General features: G+C 39.1%; 1 protein-coding gene across 2 annotated transcripts in view; it reads right to left on the bottom strand.

Moving 5' to 3' along the window:
* PIK3CB (phosphatidylinositol-4,5-bisphosphate 3-kinase catalytic subunit beta) overlaps window positions 1-20294 on the bottom strand; it is a 92941-nt gene that overhangs the window by 61040 nt on the left and 11607 nt on the right. For both annotated transcript variants that reach the window (XM_007422249.4, XM_088131889.1), the window contains exon 2: window positions 10306-10422. The gene's annotated coding sequence lies outside the window, so the exon portion shown is untranslated. The remainder of the gene's footprint in view (window positions 1-10305; window positions 10423-20294) is intronic.

Below are 20294 nucleotides of genomic sequence, written 5' to 3'. Positions count from 1 at the left end.
ATTGTAAAAAGTCTTTCAGAAGGATGCAGCACTCTTGAAATTGCTAAGATATTGGTGCATAACCACAGAACCATCAAACGTTTTGTTGCAAATAGTCAACAGGGTCGCAAGATACATGTTGAGAAAAAAAGACGCAAATTAACTGCCAAAGGTTTGAGAAGAATCAAACGTGAAGCTACCAGGAACCCATTATCCTCCAGTGCTGTCATATTCCAGAACTGCAACCTACCTGGAGTGCCCAGAAGTACAAGGTGTGCAGTGCTCAGAGACATGGCCAAGGTAAGGAAGGCTGAAACTCGACCACCACTGAACAAGACACATAAATTGAAATGGCAAGACTGGGCCAAGAAATATCTGAAGACAGATTTTTCAAAGGTTTTATGGACTGATGAGATGAGAGTGACTCTTGATGGACCAGATGGATGGGCCCATGGCTGGATCAGTAACGGGCACAGAGCTCCACTTCGACAGACGCCAGCAAGGTGGAGCTGGGGTACTGGTATGGGCTCGTATTATTACAGATGAGCTAGTTGGACCTTTTCAGGTTGAAAATAGACTCAAAATCAACTCCCAAACCTACTGCCAGTTTTTAGAAGACACTTTCTTCAAGCAGTGGTACAGGAAAAAGTCTGCATCTTTCAAAACCATGATGTTTATGCAGGACAATGCTCCATCGCATGCATTGAAATACTCCACTGTGTGGCTACCCAGTAAAGGCCTCAAAGATGAAAGAATAATGACATGGCCCCCTTCCTCACCTGACCTTAACCCTATTGAGAACTTGTGGGCCCTTCTCAAATGGGAGATTTACAGTGAAGGAAAACAGTACACCTCTCTGAACAGCGTCTGGGAGGCTATGGTTGCTGGTGCACAAAAAGTTGATCGTCAACAGATCAAGAAACTGACAGACTCCATGAATGGAAGGCTTATGACAGTTATTGCAAAGAAGGGTAGCTACAGTGGGGCAAAAAAGTATTGGTATCAGCCACCAATTGTGCAAGTTCTCCCACTTAAAAAGATGAGAGAGGCCTGTAATTTTCATCATAGGTATACCTCAACTATGAGAGACAAAATGGGGAAAAAAATCCAGAAAATCACATTGTCTGATTTTTAAAGAATTTATTTGCAAATCATGGTGGAAAATAAGTATTTGGTCAATATCAAAAGTTCATCTCAATACTTTGTCATATATCCTTTGTTGGCAATGACAGAGGTCAAACGTTTTCTGTAAGTCTTCACAAGGCTTTCACACACAGTTGCTGGTATTTTGGCCCATTCCTCCATGCAGATCTCCTCTAGAGCAGTGATGTTTTGGGGCTGTCGCTGGGCAACACGGACTTTCAACTCCCTCCAAAGGTTTTCCATGGGGTTGAGATCTGGAGACTGGCTAGGCCACTCCAGGACCTTGAAATGCTTCTTACGAAGCCACTCCTTCGTTGCCCGGGTGGTGTGTTTGGGATCATTGTCATGCTGAAAGACCCAGCCACGTTTCATCTTCAATGCCCTTGCTGATGGAAGGAGGTGTTCACTCAAAATCTCACAATACATGGCCCCATTCATTCTTTCCTTTACACGGATCAGTCCTCCTGGTCCCTTTGCAGAAAAACAGCCCCAAAGCATGATGTTTCCACCCCCATGCTTCACAGTAGGTATGGTGTTCTTTGGATGCAACTCAGCATTCCCTCTCCTCCAAACACAACGAGTTGAGTTTAGACCAAAACGTTCTACTTTGGTTTCATCTGACCATATGACATTCTCCCAATCCTCTTCTGGATCATCCAAATGCTCTCTAGCAAACTTCAGACGGGCCTGGACATGTACTGGCTTAAGCAGGGGGACACATCTGGCACTGCAGGATTTGAGTCCCTGGCGGCGTAGTGTGTTACTGATGGTAGCCTTTGTTACTTTGGTCCCAGCTCTCTGCAGGTCATTCACTAGGTCCCTCCATGTGGTTCTGGGATTTTTTGCTCATCGTTCTTGTGATCATTTTGACCCCACGGGGTGAGATCTTGCATGGAGCCCCAGATCGAGGGAGATTATCAGTGGTCTTGTATGTCTTCCATTTTCTAATTATTGCTCCCACAGTTGATTTCTTCACACCAAGCTGCTTGCCTATTGCAGATTCAGTCTTCCCAGCCTGGTGCAGGTCTACAATTTTGTTTCTGGTGTCCTTCAACAGCTCTTTTGGCCATGGTGGAGTTTGGAGTGTGACTGTTTGAGGTTGTGGACAGGTGTCTTTTATACTGATAACAAGGTCAAACAGGTGCCATTACCACAGGTAACGAGTGGAGGACAGAGGAGCCTCTTAAAGAAGTAGTCACAGGTCTGTGAGAGCCAGACATCTTGCTTGTTTGTAGGTGACCAAATACTTATTTTCCACCATGATTTGCAAATAAATTCTTTAAAAATCAGACAATGTGATTTTCTGGATTTTTTCCCCCATTTTGTCTCTCATAGTTGAGGTATACCTATGATGAAAATTACAGGCCTCTCTCATCTTTTTAAGTGGGAGAACTTGCACAATTGGTGGCTGACTAAATACTTTTTTGCCCCACTGTATATTGGTCACTGATTTTTTGTTTGAAATGTCAGAAATGTTTATTTGTAAATTTTGAGTTGTATGTTCATTATTCTCACTTTAATAGATGAAAATAAACGAGTGAGATGGGGGAATTTTTGTTTTTCATTTAGTTGCATAATAATTCTGCACACTAATAGTTGCCCAATAATTGTGCATACATAGATATGCTGCTAAGAAAGCCAAAACCTCACTTTTACTTTCTTAAATATTCAGGTTTGAAGTTTATTAACATTTTGGATTGACCAAGAGCACTGTAGTTGTTCAATAATGAAATTCATCCTCAAAAATACAACTTGCCTAATAATTGTGCATGCAGTGTATTGTTCACAATGCAGACTGCAATCATAATATAGTATGAGGGTTGAATGAAAAGTAATGTCGCCAAAGCTCTAAGTCGCCAACTGATGGCAATAGTGATACTCTAGAAGCTCTGCGTGTTCTTTAGCACCTGTTCTTTCATTTCATTTCGCAGGAAGTTCTTGTGAAAAGAGTTTGTGTTGCTGTTCTTTGTAAAATGGAAGCCTGCAGTAACTGTTGGGGAATCCATGTGTGATGGAAGGCGTGAGTGGGGAGGATTCTGGAATGGAGCTTCAAGGTTACAGGGAGGGGGGAGAGACATTCCAAGGAAAGCATCTCCTCAGCCCCCAGATGGACTGTGTGAAAGTCAAGAGGAGGAGACTGCCCCCCCCCGGGCACGGTGGTTATAGTTGCTATTGTTGGGGGATTAGTCTGGCGAGATTCTGTCTATTAGGTACAAGCTAATAAAGAAGCTGAGCTGAATTCTGGATTGTCTTGTGGTGATTCATGGGCTGAACCTGACACCATGGTCTGCAATTGCTGCAATTGAATTTTCACAGCCAAAAGAGTCCCTCCAAGTAAAATTCACTACTAAATGCAGGTTGTTTATGGGGATGACTGTGTTGATCTCAGTACTGTATGTTCCTGGACAAAAAAAAAGTAAATGGCTAACTTGAAAAAGCTGATTTGTATGATCAGGAATGAAGTGGATGACCTGTGACAGCAACTAATGTTCCCAAGTTGGATCTCACTATCTTATTCCATCCACCATATAGTCCAGTCCTGACACCATGCGACTTCCACATTTTTCCAAAACTGAAGGAATACCTTCAACTGGGCATCTGCGTAACTGAAGTGAAAACATGGAAAAGACTGTCAGGACCTGGTTGAAGAAGCAAAGTATGGAATTCTTTCATGATGGCTTTAAGAAACTTGTCAATCACTGGCCAAAGCGAGTAGTGAATGGTTGTGATTATGTGGAGAAATAAATACCCGGTAACGAAAGAGCTCATTCCAAGGATTATTTCCCTGTTTCATATATTAAAATAACGCTGTTTAAACTAAAGTTATGGAGCTGGAGGCATTAGCTTTCATCCAACTCTTGTATTTATTATATGGAGTACATTAATATATTAAATACATTAAAATGTAATGTCTGGAGATGTTAGAACACATATGAACAGTTTTTATTTTATTCAAAAACTAGGTGTTGCATTAATGAGCATTGAAGTATTTGTGTGATAAATCTTTTGCTTTCAGTTATTTGAAAGGACAGGAAAGCCTTTCCAAGAACACAAGACAAATCTACTAAATAGGCTATTACCATCTCTAATGAAATTCAGATTAGTGCTAGGTTAGAAATGAGTGAGAGCTGAAATTTTCTTTGTTAATTTCACCTTAACAAATAAGGAATAGCTAGTCATATGACAGCAGCTGGGTTCACAAATTTCACTGATATCCCTCCCCCCAAATCTACTTCCAACTCTGTGGACTGGAGACACTGCATTCAGACATGCCAGGCCAATACATAATTTGTTTTGACTTGGTGGGTATGTGAACTCAGTAGCATTAGATAGAAACTATGCTGGAATTAATGATTCACAGCAATATCTGAAAGACCATGGATTCCTCATCTTTAATATAAACAATGATACTATAAAAACTAAAATGGCTTATAATTCTCAGCATAATTCTGTTTCAAAATCTATCTCACAAGTTTGCTATGAGGATGAAATGTGGATGCACACTGAAATCTTTGCAAAACAGAAGTGAAATATAAATGTCAAAGGACCTTATTAAATCAATGGTGATTTTAAAAATGTATTCCGCGTGTTGGCAAAGGCAAGTGAGATGCCAGTTTGCCTTCTGGGTCTGTATGTGTCAATGGCAAATCTAATAATAATGCACTTTTCACACCACTATAATTCTTTTTTCCCTATTTTTAAAAACTCAGTATTGAGAGATGTCATTTAAAACAGCATTTGTCAAGAAATCCACAGGCCTATGGGGAAAATTAAACTCTTTTAATAACTCAAGATTAAGTAGATGTTACTCATGTCTACTTCAGAATTTTCTGTTGAAAATTATTTATAAAAATCACAGCAGCATAGATTGGAAAACTGTTTTGCTAGTCTTAGAGGAACAAAGCTATCCAGAGTGTGAAAGCAAATATCATACAGTAATGGAAACACATGACTTGGATATTAATAATGAATGAAATATTTCTGGCTGTTTCAATCACACAAAAATCAAAGTATTTGGCTGATGATGACAACTGGTTTATTGTTGAAGTGGTGCATTTTTGTACAATGCACTTGTGTTGAACATTAAAAAACATATTTTTTATGTAAATAAAACTAGCAAACAAAGCAAATTCAAATAAAAGTTCAGATCCACCTACATCTATCAAGCTCTGAGTGTAACTAGATGGTGGCCATATACAGTTTAACAATGATCCTTTATTTGATGAAAGCTGTCATGAGCAGAGAAACAGCTTTGGTAGAATTATATTATCACTAAAACTGAAACAATCCATTTTAAAAAGTATTAAGCACTCCCTCCACTTCTGTTCCAATCAAAACATCTGCCTCATGCAGCTACATTTCTTTCTAATGCAATGGGAGGCCTTACCATGGAAAAATCAGTTTGGCCCTTTGTTTTTACTAGACTTGGGGAAAGCTCTATATAATGCTTAAATATTATTAAATGTGATTAATAATAGTAATTATTTATTGCTTTATTCCCCTGCCCCACTCATTGTGATGGGGGATGGTCTTCCTGGGAGGAATGAGCAAAGGACACTGATGGTGTATGCCAAGACATATAACCCCGTGGCTAAGCCATGAAGTTCATCACATTTGCCCAGCTAAAGCAAGCAAGCACATATATTGGACAAGTGCGATACAGGAAGATGCTTCAAGTAGCTGACAGTGGCAACATAAAAGGCATAATTTCATACTGCAGGGGAGAAGCAATGATAAACTACTCCTATATTTTACCAAGAAAACCAGATGGATAGATACGATAAAATGATTAACAATAAAGTACAGACAATGGGCCCTCAGGTTGGATGGCACTCAACATACTACTGAGGAAGAGCTAAGGATCTTTCAATGTTCTAATGGTGTTTATGATGTGGTTAGATTAAAGCCTTCACAATGTCTGGTTGCTGATACTGCCACACAGGAAAAGAAAATCTGAGGCTCCAAACACAGAATTATAATGGACACACGGAACATAAGAAGCATGAACATGGAAAAGCTCAACACAGTGAAAGATGAAACGAACTGGTTACACATTGACATCTCAGGCATTAGTGAAATGAAATGATTGGAATTGTGCACTTTCAGAGGATTTACTACTTAGTAAATTTACTACTATTTACTACTTAGGAGATGAAAAACTAAGAAGGAGTGGTGTTATTTTCATAGTGAGGAAAAATATAGCAAAAATAGTACTTGGCTGGAATGCAGTCAGTGACTGAATAATAACAATTAGACTTTGCAGATTATCCTTCAGTTAGATGGTTATTCAAGTTTATACTCCAACCACTGACACAGAAGAAGAGGAATGTGACAGGTTTTATGATCAAGTTCAATTTGAAATCAACAGATCATACAAGCAAGATGTGCTATTTGTGGTTGAAGACTGGAATGCCAAAATTGGAAACAACAGGGAGGAAAATGTAGTAGGACTATATGGTCTAGAGAACAGACATGAAGCTAGAAAACAATTGTTTCTGCCAATCCAATGATTTTTTTCATTGCTAACACAGTCTTCAAAGAAAATTATGCTTATATACATGGGCATTACCTGATGGAACACACAGAAATCAAATTGACTATATTATTGGTAAAAGGAGATGGAAGAGCTCACCTATAAGGGCAATGATACAGCTGGGGCTAATCGTGGAACAAATCACAAACTGCTGATGTGCAAGTTCCAAGTCAACCTAAACTGGAAAAACAAATCCAACCAGCTTCCATGATATGACTTGAGCATATAACCACCATTTTCAAAAACATCAGGATTCACTTTGAAATCCTGAAACTCATTGATAGGGAACCAAAGAAAAATGGAATGAAATCAAAAAGTTGAGGATAAATGTGAAAAGAGAGTGCTAAAGACCAAGAAACCAAAATAGATGTCAGAACAGATGGTAGAAATTGCCAACAGGAGAGAAGCCAAAGCCAAGAAAGACAAAGATCTCAAGACATAACTTAACAAAGAATTTCAAAGAGACAAGAAGCAGTATTATAACATCTCTAAAGATGTGCAAGATGGAAAAACTTGGGGGGAAATATGATTTCCAAGATCTCCAAACTCAGAAGGAGGCCTCAACCTTGCACTGGAATGGTAGAGGATGCCAATTGTCAGATATTAACTGATTCAGTTAATGAACAAAAGTAGAAATATACTGAAATTTTGTACTGTAGGAATATTAATATCCAAGATACCTTAGAAGATATTCCCTATTTACAAATACCTCTAATACTAGAAGATGATCAGTACCTTGGTCATCATAAAGTCAGAAAACTACAGGAATTGACAGAATACCTAGAGAAATATGGTTAGCAGCAGCAGAAGAATCAGTCAAGGTTCTAAGCAAACTATGCCAGCAAATCTGGAGGATAAAACAATGGCAAACAGATTGGAATAGATCTGTCTATGTACCAATATCAGAGGAGACTTAACAAAGTATGCAAACTATCTCACATTATCTTTAATTTCCATGCTAGAAAAACAATGCTTAGGATCATCCAATGCAGATTAGAGACCTACATGGAAAGGGAAATGCCAGATGTCTGAGCTGATTTTAGAAAAGGCTGTGGAACAAGAAATATTATTGCTAATGCATGCTGATAATTGAGAAAACCAAATAATTCCAAGAAAAAAATCAACATATGCTTCATTGGCTATAGAAAGGCTTTCAATTGTGTTGATCATGTCAACATAACACTGTGGGATCCTGGAACATCTCACTGTCTGCATGCAAAACTTATACACTGAACAAAAAGCCATAGTCTGGGTGAAACACAGTGAAACAGATTGGCTCCAGGTCAAAGGAGTAAGAGAAAGCTGTATACTCTCTCCTTATTTATTTAATTTATACTCTGAATATATATTGAGGAAGGTCCTGTGGATTTAGCCTGAAGAAGGAGCACAACACTGAGGAGAAGGACCATGTTTATTACAAGGATCATTGGGTGCCTGCTTTACAAGAAAGAGGGGCCCTGAACAATGGAAAAGCAAAGATTTTTACAGAAATTGAGGGCTGCAGGGTGGGAAATCCTATGGATCTGATTTGCTGGCCAGTTGGGGAAGCTAGACAGGTCCTTGCCAGTATACCAGGGGTGAGTTCTACTGTTAGGCAAAATGAGCCTTTCAAGAAGGCAACAGAGCTGAGGAAATCCATTGTTTAAGGAGATAGAATGCTGAGGTCATCAGCTGATGGAAACAGGAGGGCTGGGGTTTCTCTAGGTTGCAGTTTCCTTATAAGGGCTGCCCTTGGGCTGTGCTGTGAGCTTGTGAGGTGGCTTCTTTGGTTTAGATGGGATTGCAGGAGGGCTTTGTCTGCGGGGCAGGGAAGGTCAATTAGAGTCTGATGGGATTAGGCAGAGATAATTGGGTTTTGACCCTGGTCATATCTAAAAGACGTGTGTGTGTGTGAAAGGGTGCAGTCTCCATTTTGTTTGTTAGATTTATTTTCTCCACTACAAAGTCAGGATTGAAAGAATATGAGTGTGGTTTTAAAACTGATGGAAGAAACCTGAATAACCTGTGTGTACTGATGTCACATGATTGGGATTCTGGCACTTGGCAACTGGCTCACGTCTACAACAGTCGCAGCATCCCACAGTCACGTGACCTCCATTTGTGAACTTCACAGCCAGCTTCTGGCAAGCAAGGTCAGTGGGGAAGCCAGTACGAAGTCACAAGTCACAGTCACATGACATAGCACTTAACAACTCGCAGTAATTTGCTTAACGACTGCAAGGGAACTGATGGCGTAACTCAGCACAGTCATGTGATGTCACACTTAATGACCACGTTGCTTAGCGATGGAGTTACCGGTCCTTATTATGGTCCGTAAGTGAGGGCTACTTGTAATAGCCACAGATAGCCACAAAAATGAACAAATGAATCATATAACGAATCAATTCAGAGTTCTCACCCAAAGCATAAATGACCAGGCTCAATTTATAATATTTTGGACAAACTGTGTAAAGGCCCAGCCCTCTTAATAAATCCAGATTAATGTATCCATAATCTTCAAACATGCCTGATTACCTTTCACATCCTAGTTTGTGGTTCAAATGTGTATATATACTAGATGTATACCTCAGCTAAACTAGTCTCACAGGATTTTTAATCAACCCTTGAAAAAGCAGGCAGAACTCAAGAATATAGCCAACAAATGTATATAACACTCTAGGTTTATATAGTAATATGTTATAAAGCTTCAAATGAACATATCAAAGGAGAACTAGATGTCATATCAGTTGACTTATTTAAAACCTGAATCTTTTTTTTCTCTGTATTCCATATACTGAACAATTTGCAGGAAATAATAAATAATAATAATAATAATAATAATAATATAATACCAAATCCAGTCTAAACATCTGACTGACTATGCAACCAACAACAACAACAACAATAATAGAATGACTGTGGCAAAAGAAAGCAAAGATAGTGCCAATACTAATAGGTGCCTTGGGTGTAATCCCAAAACATCTGGAGTACCACTTGAAGACCACTGGCATTGACAAAAATCACCATCACTCAATTGCAAAAGGCAGCTTTACTTGAAACAGCTTACATCCTGTGATGATACCTTTAACACCATCAAACAACAACATCTGCCTATCCCAGGTCCTTGGGAAGGACTTGATAGGTGGATAAAAATGCCAAATTCAGTCTAAACATCTGGCTGACCATGCGACCAAGAATAATAATACAAAATCACCATCACTCAATTGCAAAAGGCAGCTTTACTTGGAACAGCTTACATTCTGTGACGATACCTTTAATATCATCAAACAACAGTATCTGCCTATCCCAGGTCCTTGGGAAGGACTCGATAAGTGGATAAAAATGCCAAATCAGTCTAAACATCTGGCTGACTGTGTGACCAACAATAATAATATACTTATGTGTACAAGAACTCAGGAAGAATCTACAGTACAGGTGAAACTCGAAAAATTAGAATATCGTGCAAATGTTCATTTATTTCAGTAAGGCAACTCAAAAGATGAAACTAATATATGAGATATACATTGGAAATATGATAGAAGAAGAATCATTCTCATTTTCATCCCATTATGTAACAAGATGCTGAGAACGACCAGTCAAAGCCCTCCCACCATTTTATCCTTTGGACATATTCTTATGGAATTGCAATTTTAACAATGAAAATAACTTACATTGTTGTTTTTCTGTTCACAATTCTTTCAAAGTAATTCTGGCCGCTTAAGCTTATTTGTGCAAACCATATTTTCTCTTGGTTTTCTTGGAAGGATGTACTGGATGACAGAGCTGGTCTAAAGAAAAGAAAAGAAGAATAAACTGGCATGTTTTAACAGAAGGTACTTAAATAATCAAATGTATTATCTATGTACTCATTTCCAATTAATTTAAAATTGCATATGTGCACAAGATATATATGTTGCATCATTTTATTTCATAGTACATATCATAATACCATGTGAAATCCATTATCACCTACTACATAATAACCCCAATACTCCAAAATATTCTCTTAGATGACTCTGAAAACAATCACACAAAATTTGCCATGTTAGAGGGGATGGCAACTGGTAGCCCTGAGCTCAACCTGTTTTACATGGATGTTGATAATTTTTCTTCTTGAAACAATATGGGAAGGAATTTAAAAGGAAGAAACAGGGGCATAAACATGGAATTGATGGGAACTATCTTCATTTCTAATTTTTTTCAGCTTTCAATTTGGTTTCCCCAAATTGAAAGCTGAAAAAAGTATTTGATAAATAAAAATATTTATTTTTTAAATTTGATATAGAAATAAAGTATTTGATAAATAAAAATAAAATAAGTATTTGATAAATAAAAATAAAATAAAATAAATAAAACATAACTTAGAAAGACCTGACAATAAAAGTACATTGCAAAAGGCAAAAGAAGGAAAGCAACACTTGGATTTGCCAACTATCCACAGAGAAAGACATGAAATGCCAGGTCATCCTACCACCATGCCAAAAGAGCCATACTGCGGCCTTCCCCAATCTGGCATCCATCAAGAAATGAGAGCCCCTATGGTGTAATGCCTGAGGGAAACCTACTGTCCTGTGCCAGCAATTATAAGTACAAGAGGTCAACCTTAGATCAGAATTCTTTGTAGCAGCTATAAATCTCACTGCAGCACAGGAATGTGAGAATACAGGCAAGAAAACAAGGTTACTTTTTAAGGCTAAGTATGTACAGACAAAACAAAGATCCAAGAATCAGAGCTGAGTACAGACTTGTACCAGTCAAAGATCAGTTAGGGAATCATAAACAACACAAGTTCAGGAAGTCAGATTTGAGGATGGAAAGTTGTTTGTCAACTGAAGTATGATTCCCAAGCCTTCTTTTATAACAAGACAGGGATGCCTATTTTCCTGAGTCATGCCTCTTTCTTTTGAGGAGCCTCACTAAATGTCTCTGTTCTACTCACCTGATCTTTCCTTGTCTGTGAGGGCTGAGGATCTTTCCCTGTTTAGGCTGTAGGTCAGGTGACTCAGCCCGCTGCTATGTGTTTCTGCAACAAATGGCTGATTACCTAATTGTCCAGACCTTCAGACTCATTCTCGAGTGGGCCCTACTCTTTTGGAGCCTCCTCTACAGAGACCAGAGAATCCACTGGTTCCTGAAAGTTTAAGGTCAGAACCTGTGAAGCCGTTTCTCCAGTTCAGAATCTGATTCATCAGACAGGCCACACACCCATGTTCTAGTCCACCCTCAGCCACAGAAGATCTCTTGATGACTTCTGGCCAATAACTTTCACTCAGCCCAACCAATCCACAGGGTTTTGTTTGGGGAAAGATGGGAGGAGGGAGTGCTATGGACATTACCTCAAGCTCCTGAAGGTCAAGCAGGACATAAATCTAACAAATAAATAAATAAATAAATGCCCCTGCTTTGTTATCTTCTAATATGTTGCACTAAAGCCAGCAAAATCTCCAGCACTGATAAATTCAGCACTGAAATTGCCACAACTATCCTGGAAGATGATCTGTTCTGGCAGAGTCAGAGGACTGAAACCCTACTGATTCTTCTTGATTGCTTCAAAACTGCTGACACCACTAATTTGGAAACACTCAACTTGTCACATCATAATAAATATAATATTGTATTAAATGAAATAAACAATAACAAAATGAGGCATGCTTTGGAATAAACCTTTCCAACCTTGGTGTTTTCCAGATATGTGGTATTTCAACTTCCCGAATTCTAAGCAATAGTCATTTTGGCTGGGAATTTTGAATCCATACATGCAAATATCTCAAGAGTGTCCAACAGTGTTCTAAAATCATCATCATCATCATCATCATCATCATCATCATCGTAGTTATTTTGTGTCACCAAAACACCTGGATTATGGATTTGCAGGTTATACATCTGAAAATAAATGGATGTCAATGCCTAATCTAGAAACTACCTGTAACATTAAAAACCCTGAGGGACCAATGCAAGATTCAAATGCTGTGCTTCTTGAGTAGTACTTCTTTAATTATTTCACCTCTTGTTACCAGGAAGATTGGTAGAACACAGAACACACCAAGAGATGCAGCAGTTGTTCCTTCTCTTAGAACGTATTAATAGAGCCACTGTATCTTGGTAAAGCCTTTGCAATCCTAGGAAGAAATTGTACTTTGCCTTAGCGCAATTGCCTTGGGGTAGTGGCAACTGCAACCAGCCTAACTAGCATGAGTCTTACTGAGTCAATATGGATAGTAAGAAAAATAACAGAGGTTAGGACTTTTTACTGACTGAGCAGTCCCTGCTAATCACAAAACAAACTTATACAGGAAGAAAAGCCACTTCTTTACTCTTTTAGGGGCAGTAGCCAATTTTTTAAGAACTTGCATATACAGGTGAAACTCGAAAAATTAGAATATCGTGCAAATGTTCATTTATGTCAGTAAGGCAACTCAAAAGGTGAAACCAATATATGAGATAGACGCATTACATGCAAAGCGAGATATGTCAAGCCTTACTTTGGTATAATTGTGATGATTATGGCGTACAGCTTATGAAAACCCCAAATTCACAATCTCAGAAAATTAGAATAGTGTGAAAAGGTTCAATATTCTAGGCTCAAAGTGTCCCACTCTAACAGCTAATGAATCCATAACACCTGCAAAGGGTTCCTGAGCCTTTAAATGGTCTCTCAGGCTGGTTCAGTAGGAATCACAAGCACAAGAAAGACTGCTGACCTGACAGTTGTGCAGAAAACCATCACTGACACCCTCCATAAGGAGGGAAAGCCCCAAAAGGTAATTGCAAAAGAAGTTGGATGTTCCCAAAGTGCTGTATCAAAGCACATCAATAGAAAGTTATGTGGAAGGGAAAAGTGTGGTAGAAAAAGGTGCACAAGCAGCAGGGATGACCGCAGCCTGGAGAGGATTGTCAGGAAAAGGCCATTCAAAAGTGTTGGGGACTTTCACAAGGAGTGGACTGAGGTGGAGTCAGTGCATCAAGAGCCACCACACACAGACGGATCCTGGACATGGGCTTCAAATGTCGTATTTCTCTTGTCAAGCCGCTCCTGAACAACAAACAACGTCAGAAGCGTCTTACCTGGGCTACAGAAAAAAAGAACTGGTCTGTTGCCCAGTGGTCCAAAGTCCTCTTTTCTGATGAGAGCAACTTTTGCATCTCATTTGGGAACCAAGGACCCAGAGTCTGGAGGAAGAATGGAAAGGTACACAATGCATAATGCTTGAAGTCCAGTGTGAAGTTTCCACAGTCTGTGTTGATTTGGGGAGCCATGTCATCTGCTGGTGTTGGTCCACTGTGCTTCATTAAGTCCAGGGTCAACGCAGTCGTCTACCAGGAGATTTTGGAGCACTTCATGCTTCCTTCCACAGACGAGCTTTATGGGGATGCTGACTTCATTTTCCAGCAGGACTTGGCACCTGCCCACACTGCCAAAAGTACCAAAACCTGGTTCAATGACCATGGGATTACTGTGCTTGACTGGCCAGCAAACTCGCCTGACCTGAACCCCATAGAGAATCTATGGGGCATTGCCAAGAGAAAGATGAGGGACATGAAACCGAACAATGCAGCGGAGCTGAAGGCCGCTATTGAAGCATCCTGGTCTTCCATAACACCTCAGCAGTGCCACAGGCTGATAGCATCCATGCCACGCCGCATTGCAGCAGTCATTGCTGCAAAAGGGGCCCAAACCAAGTACTGAGTACATATGCATGCTTATACTTTGCAGAGGTCCGATATTGTTCTATTTCCAATCCTTGTGTTATTGATGTCATGTAATATTCTAATTTTCTGAGATTGTGAATTTGGGGTTTTCATAAGCTGTACGCCATAATCATCACAATTATACCAAAGTAAGGCTTGACATATTTCGCTTTGCATGTAATGCGTCTATCTCATATATTGGTTTCACTTTTGAGCAGAGAACTGCTCCTGTCTGTGCTCCTGCACTCTGAAGATGCCGGTCACAGGTGCTGGCGAAACGTTAGGAAACAAAACTTCCAGAACACGGCCACACAGCCCGGAAGACCCACACCAGCCATCGTATGCTGGCCGTGAAAGCCTTCGACAATACACTTTCATACAGCCTTAATTTCCTGCTGCTTTGTTTCTGTTAGCATTTTGAAATAGTCTGTGGGTAACCTAATTTCTTTAGTTCCCTATTCTTTTCCTGCACTAGTTAAAAACTTGCATTTAAATAAGAAACTAACAGATTTGGGATGGCTTTAAGTTCTGTTTTGTGTTGACAATCATACGGTCATACAAATACAATATATGTTGGTCTAGCTCATGCAGCAATTCATGTAAGTAACCAGATAATTTGAAAAGAGCTTCACATGGTGAAGAGAAATATCCATTTCTGCTTCTTCAGATTTCTGGTTAATGTATATATATCCTGAGTGACTTCTTGAATTATTTTAGAGACACATTCATAACTGAGGCAGAAGAAGGTCATCTCATTCTACAGATATAGAACAAGATCTACCTCAAGCATACTTGAAAGTAGGAGGATTGTGCTGTGTTATTATGCATTTCAACCTATTTTTACACACTGCATTTGTATATTTTTTCAATGCTTAATATTTACTATATTTTCATATACAATATATATTTTCAAACACTCAATGTGGTTTATAATTTAAATAAAAATTCCCCCAAAGCTTAAAAACAATGAGGTACTACATGACTAACAGACCTAACCACTATCAGGTTTGAATATGCCTGTTAAAACAATCACTATTCTGGTAATATTTTATGAGTAGGTCATTCCAACTCCATTGGGAAGAAAAACCACAGCTGAGACAACCACACAATCATTCAAGGAGTATATGGAAAAGTTATATGAACTTGTTAGGGCAAATAAGAGTCTTATTTACTTGTGGTAGGTTATCTTTTGTGTCCCCAATAATGGCTGTTATCACATGCCAAATCTGGCCACTCTGGAACTTCTTTAGTGGATGCTGAAATACTTCCAAACTGGCTACCTTCACTGAGCACTGTGGACAATCCTGCAGCGTTCAACAAAGCCAGCCAACCTGAAAGACTTTTAAAGCATATCCAAGGGAGCTCCATGGTGAGCAGCTTCAGGAAGTGCCATGGGATTACCTACAAAATGCACATATAAAAGCCACTGATCCTGGAGTATCTCAGCACACACTGAAGCTGTTAGGGAAGAAGATTGAGATAAGTTTTCTCCTAAATCACTTCATCACTTCAGGTTGTCTGTTTCACTTTAATGAAGCAAACCAGTTTGCCTCCAATAATCTAAATTGCTTTGCTGAAGCAAAAACTACTCATTTCAGAAGGGTCTATAGCAACCACTGTGGTTGAGTATACAGAGAAAAGAAATTTGTAGAACAGATTCTCCAGCTGCATCTATCCCCAGAACAGCTATGGAAGCTGTTTACTGCTCTCTAGATATGTCTGCCTTGTAACTCCCACATATTTTGTCTGAAATTGTTAATTGGGAAAACCTGAGCTACGTGTACAAAACTTGCTCTCTGGGGAAAATCCTTATTTTATTAACCAAAAAAGATGAAAGTATTTAAAGTATTTAAATGGATACTGTTTTCTTCTATCATGTAGAAGTGACGGAGTACCCAATTGCATGTGCCCTCTGACAGACCCTGGAGAGGTAGGTAAAGATTGTGTGCTCTCACTTCATGTCCACAGATGATCTTTGAAAAATTCACATTTCTAGCAACCTTCTTCTGAAACCTATTTTTTAATGACATGGTTACTGAAATCTGTAGAAGAAAGAACAAGATACTGGAGCTCTGTTGACTGGCATTAACACCATTTTGAGAGTACTTGCAATTCTTGTTCAAGTGGGGAAAAAAACTGCCCCATTTGGAGAGGGTTTCCTTTCCAGACAATTGCCCTAAGTTCTGAAAAACTACTGGGGTGGGAGAATGAACATTTCTCTTCCCATCAAGAGAAAAACAATTTTTAAACACAGGAGTGGCCTTTTTTTACAAAAGAATCTCTCTGCAATTAATCCGCAGGAACGTGTCTACTACATGGAAACAGCTCAGGCATCTGGAAATGCATTAGCTTGCACCCACTTGCTTATCCTGCACATAATTGCCAAGCCATCACTTACACTGTAATTTTACTTTATAACTCAATCAAAATGATAAGCCAATCTTATAGCACAACAGACAACTTGGCAGCCAGAAGCTACTTATGGAAGAAGCCAGAGGATTTTAACTAGTGGTTTCCAATCTAAGCCATAAGCTTGACTTGCCATATCATATAAACCGCTATAACTCTGAGGACCAGCCGAAACTACCATTCATTCAGTGCCGTTGTAACATCAAATGGTTGCTGAACAAATGGTCGTTCAGCAAGGTCTACCTGTAGTACTCAAGCAATTGTGCCAAGAACATCTGTAAAGTATTCTTCAGATAAATATTGTTGTGCAAATAAACTTAATTGATATCACTATATATTTCATTTACATTGAAAATAACTCTACAATTACTTTGGTATCTTTTGATAAGCAAGTTTTTGTCTTTATGCAAAGTCACAAAAAAGGCAGGATTTCAAATTTAATAATATAAGTGAAGCTTCAATAAATTTATTTTAAACACAACAATCAGTTGATATTGCAATCATATAAAAATTATGTGTGCTAAAGTTAACATAAGGCCTTCCATGCAACATTATTTCATATAAGAGATGCCCCACAAAATTTCCTGTTCTATGCTGATGCTGTAACAGCAAACACCGATTAGAATTCTGATTAGAATTCTGTAAGCCAGGCTTGCAGTTAAAATGACTTCTAATTGCCATTGCCATTTAGACATTTTCAGAATCCTCAGTTCACAACAGATTTCCCAATATGATTATAGTTTTCTTAAAATAAAAATGGGTAAGTATGCTAAATAATCTGGAAGCAGTTCATGGTGTTCTAAGACTTGGTTCAGTTTCTTCTGTCTAGAAAACCAAGTACCACTTTCAGTTTTCCTTCAGCAAAACTTTCTCGCCTATATGCTTAGTTATTTTCTCTTTGGCTACCATTTCCACCCATTTGTTCATAACAGGCTTTAAGCAGATGGGTCTATAATGTCTCAGAACTCCCCTTAATCCCTCTAGCACCGAGTCCAATCTGAGAGTATTAGTACTTGTTTTGGGAGGTCAGCAATTTCACATTTTAATCTTTTAAAAATATGTCCTAGAAGTTCCCTTATTCTCCCAATTCTTTTTAACTGTAGGTAGTCCTTGATAATGACCATTCATTTAGCAACTGTTCAAAGTTACAATGGTGCTTTTAAAAAGTGACTTATGACCGGTGGCTGAAGTTACAACCGTCACAGTGCCCCAACAGTCACATGATCATGATCTGGGTGCTTGACAACCAGCTTGCACTTACGATGGTTAGGGTTAGGGTTTGCATCCTGGGGTTTGTGACCTTCCCAGCTGGCTTCCAAGAAGCAAAATCAATGGGGAACTGTGATTCATTTAACTGCATGATTCACTTAACGACTGCCGCAAAAAAGATCATGAAATCAGGTCTGGTCACATGATTCACTTAATGACCACACTGCTTAGCAACCTAAATTCCAGTCCCAATTGTGGTTGTTAAGCGAGGCCTACCTGTATTCCAGTTCCATTCCCTGAAAAGTCAATATTTTCTCATTGTTATCTAATCTATTGTTATCTAATCTATCAATATTGTTATATAATCAATATTATCTAATTATTATCTAATCTATGTTTTCCAAAGTAAAGGCAGATGTAAATTTCTCCATAATTTCAATATACTTCTAAATTTAATTTAGAAATTTAGAATGAAATTCTCATTTCAGCCTGCCCCACTCGGTCCAGCAGAAGGGGCAGGTTGCAGACCCCACCAGTCAAGGAATTTCGATTGGTGGGGTCTAGGCAGAGAGCCTTTTCTGCTGCAGCTCCTGCCCTATGGAACATCCTGCCTCCTGAGATCCGGTGTGCCCCCTCCCTCATGGCCTTCAGGAAAGGGATTAAATCCTGGCTCTGCCAGAAGGCCTGGGGGCCGGAGGGGGGCCCACACCTGTGGAGATGGCTGGTGGGGTGATAGGTTTGTTCCCCCCCCCAGCATCTTGCAGGTTTTTAGGGCTAAAAATTATAGGAGGTTTTAGGGCATTTTTAATATTTTTTAAATTATTTATAGATTTTATCCATGGTTGGAGGGACTTGTGTTTTTTCTTTTTTATTATTGTGAGCCGCCCAGAGTCACCTATTGGGGGAGATGGGCGGCACACAAGTTTGATAATAAATAAATAAATAAATAAATAAATAAATGCAGCCCATCAGCATTTTTGAAAACTCAATTAAATTCACCACCACCACATGTTGCCACCACCAAGAAGAATCTGCCGACACCGACATCCCAAAATACATGCTGTCAAGTGCCTCCAATGCCTCTAGGCCTCATTGACAACACCAGCTCCACTGCTGCTACCACACTGCTAACCATTGAACAGCTGATCTGCATGCCAACTGTTCCTTTGTGGCCCACCATTATTCTTAATTTATCAATGTGGCCCTTTCCCCTCTACAAGTTGTGCAGACTTGTTCTAGTATTGAACTCCTAGTGGCCCAACCCCTTTCCTGGGTACTTTTCTGCTTTCTTATTGTTCCCCTTAATGTTTTTACCACATTTGTTCACATCATTCTTGCTGTGGTAGTGGTAGTAGTGATGATGACAATGATGCATTCCTTACTTTCACCTTATGTTTCAAAAAAAGGCCTACATCATTTGGGACCAGGATATCCAGAAGGCAATCTTTGCTTGTATAGACCTGGTCAGTCACTAAAATCATCAAGGGAAGTCCTACTGTGTGCATTGTATCTGTCATCTTGCAGCTACTTGCGGGGAGGGGGTGCTTCTCTGGGGTGGCATCTGGACTCTGCAATGTCCGCCTCTAAAGCCAAAATGACTTTATTTGGGGGCCTGAAGACTTTCTCTTCCAATTCTTTCTCTGTATGAATGCTAGATGAATTACTTTCGGTTTGCTTTTCTCCCATCACCTTTTAAAATAATATCTTTCATATTGTTTCAATTTGTTTTTATTGATGCATTTTAATAATTTTTACTATAAACTGCTTCAAGATGTGATTGCATAGGGAGCAATATAGAAATAGAATAACCTTGATGCTTATTTAGATAACTATCATTAACTAGAAAATATGGCAACTCTTCTCAAGAAAATGATGTGTATTACGGTTGAGTAACAAATCTTTGGAGATTTAACCTCCAAAGATGATTTAGAGTGCAAATGTTAACACCTGTCTAAAACTCCTTAAAGGCACAGCTGCTTTAAGGAGATGCAGACTGGTGCTATATTTGGGAAGTTGAATACAAAGCACTGCACATAGCCCTAGCATCTATCTATATTGGAATGATTACTAATTAGCTGACATTCAGTACCAGTTTTCCCATTTCTGCACAAACAGATATTATTGTGATAAATGGGTATTGTGTTGCACTTTGCAGCCTGGAAATCCCATCTAGTTTTCTGGTATAATCAGATAGATGGTAGAAAGGGATAGTTGTAGATTACTGATTTTTTGTTGTCATTAATAGTAGAAAAAACAACCACCACCTGGTTCCCACAAACCAACAAATTAACCTATCGCAGGAAACTAGCAATCCATAGTGGTTGCTGGGAAGAAAAGGATAAAATGTATATGT

The sequence above is a fragment of the Python bivittatus genome, unplaced genomic scaffold, assembly GCF_059951505.1.
Source record: "Python bivittatus isolate LINGU-HERP-01145 unplaced genomic scaffold, Pbiv_v1 ctg000980_np1212, whole genome shotgun sequence".
In the NCBI taxonomy this organism is placed as follows: Eukaryota; Metazoa; Chordata; class Lepidosauria; order Squamata; family Pythonidae; genus Python; species Python bivittatus.
Note: the sequence above shows the minus strand (reverse complement) of the source record. Positions and strands in the feature narration are given on the sequence as shown.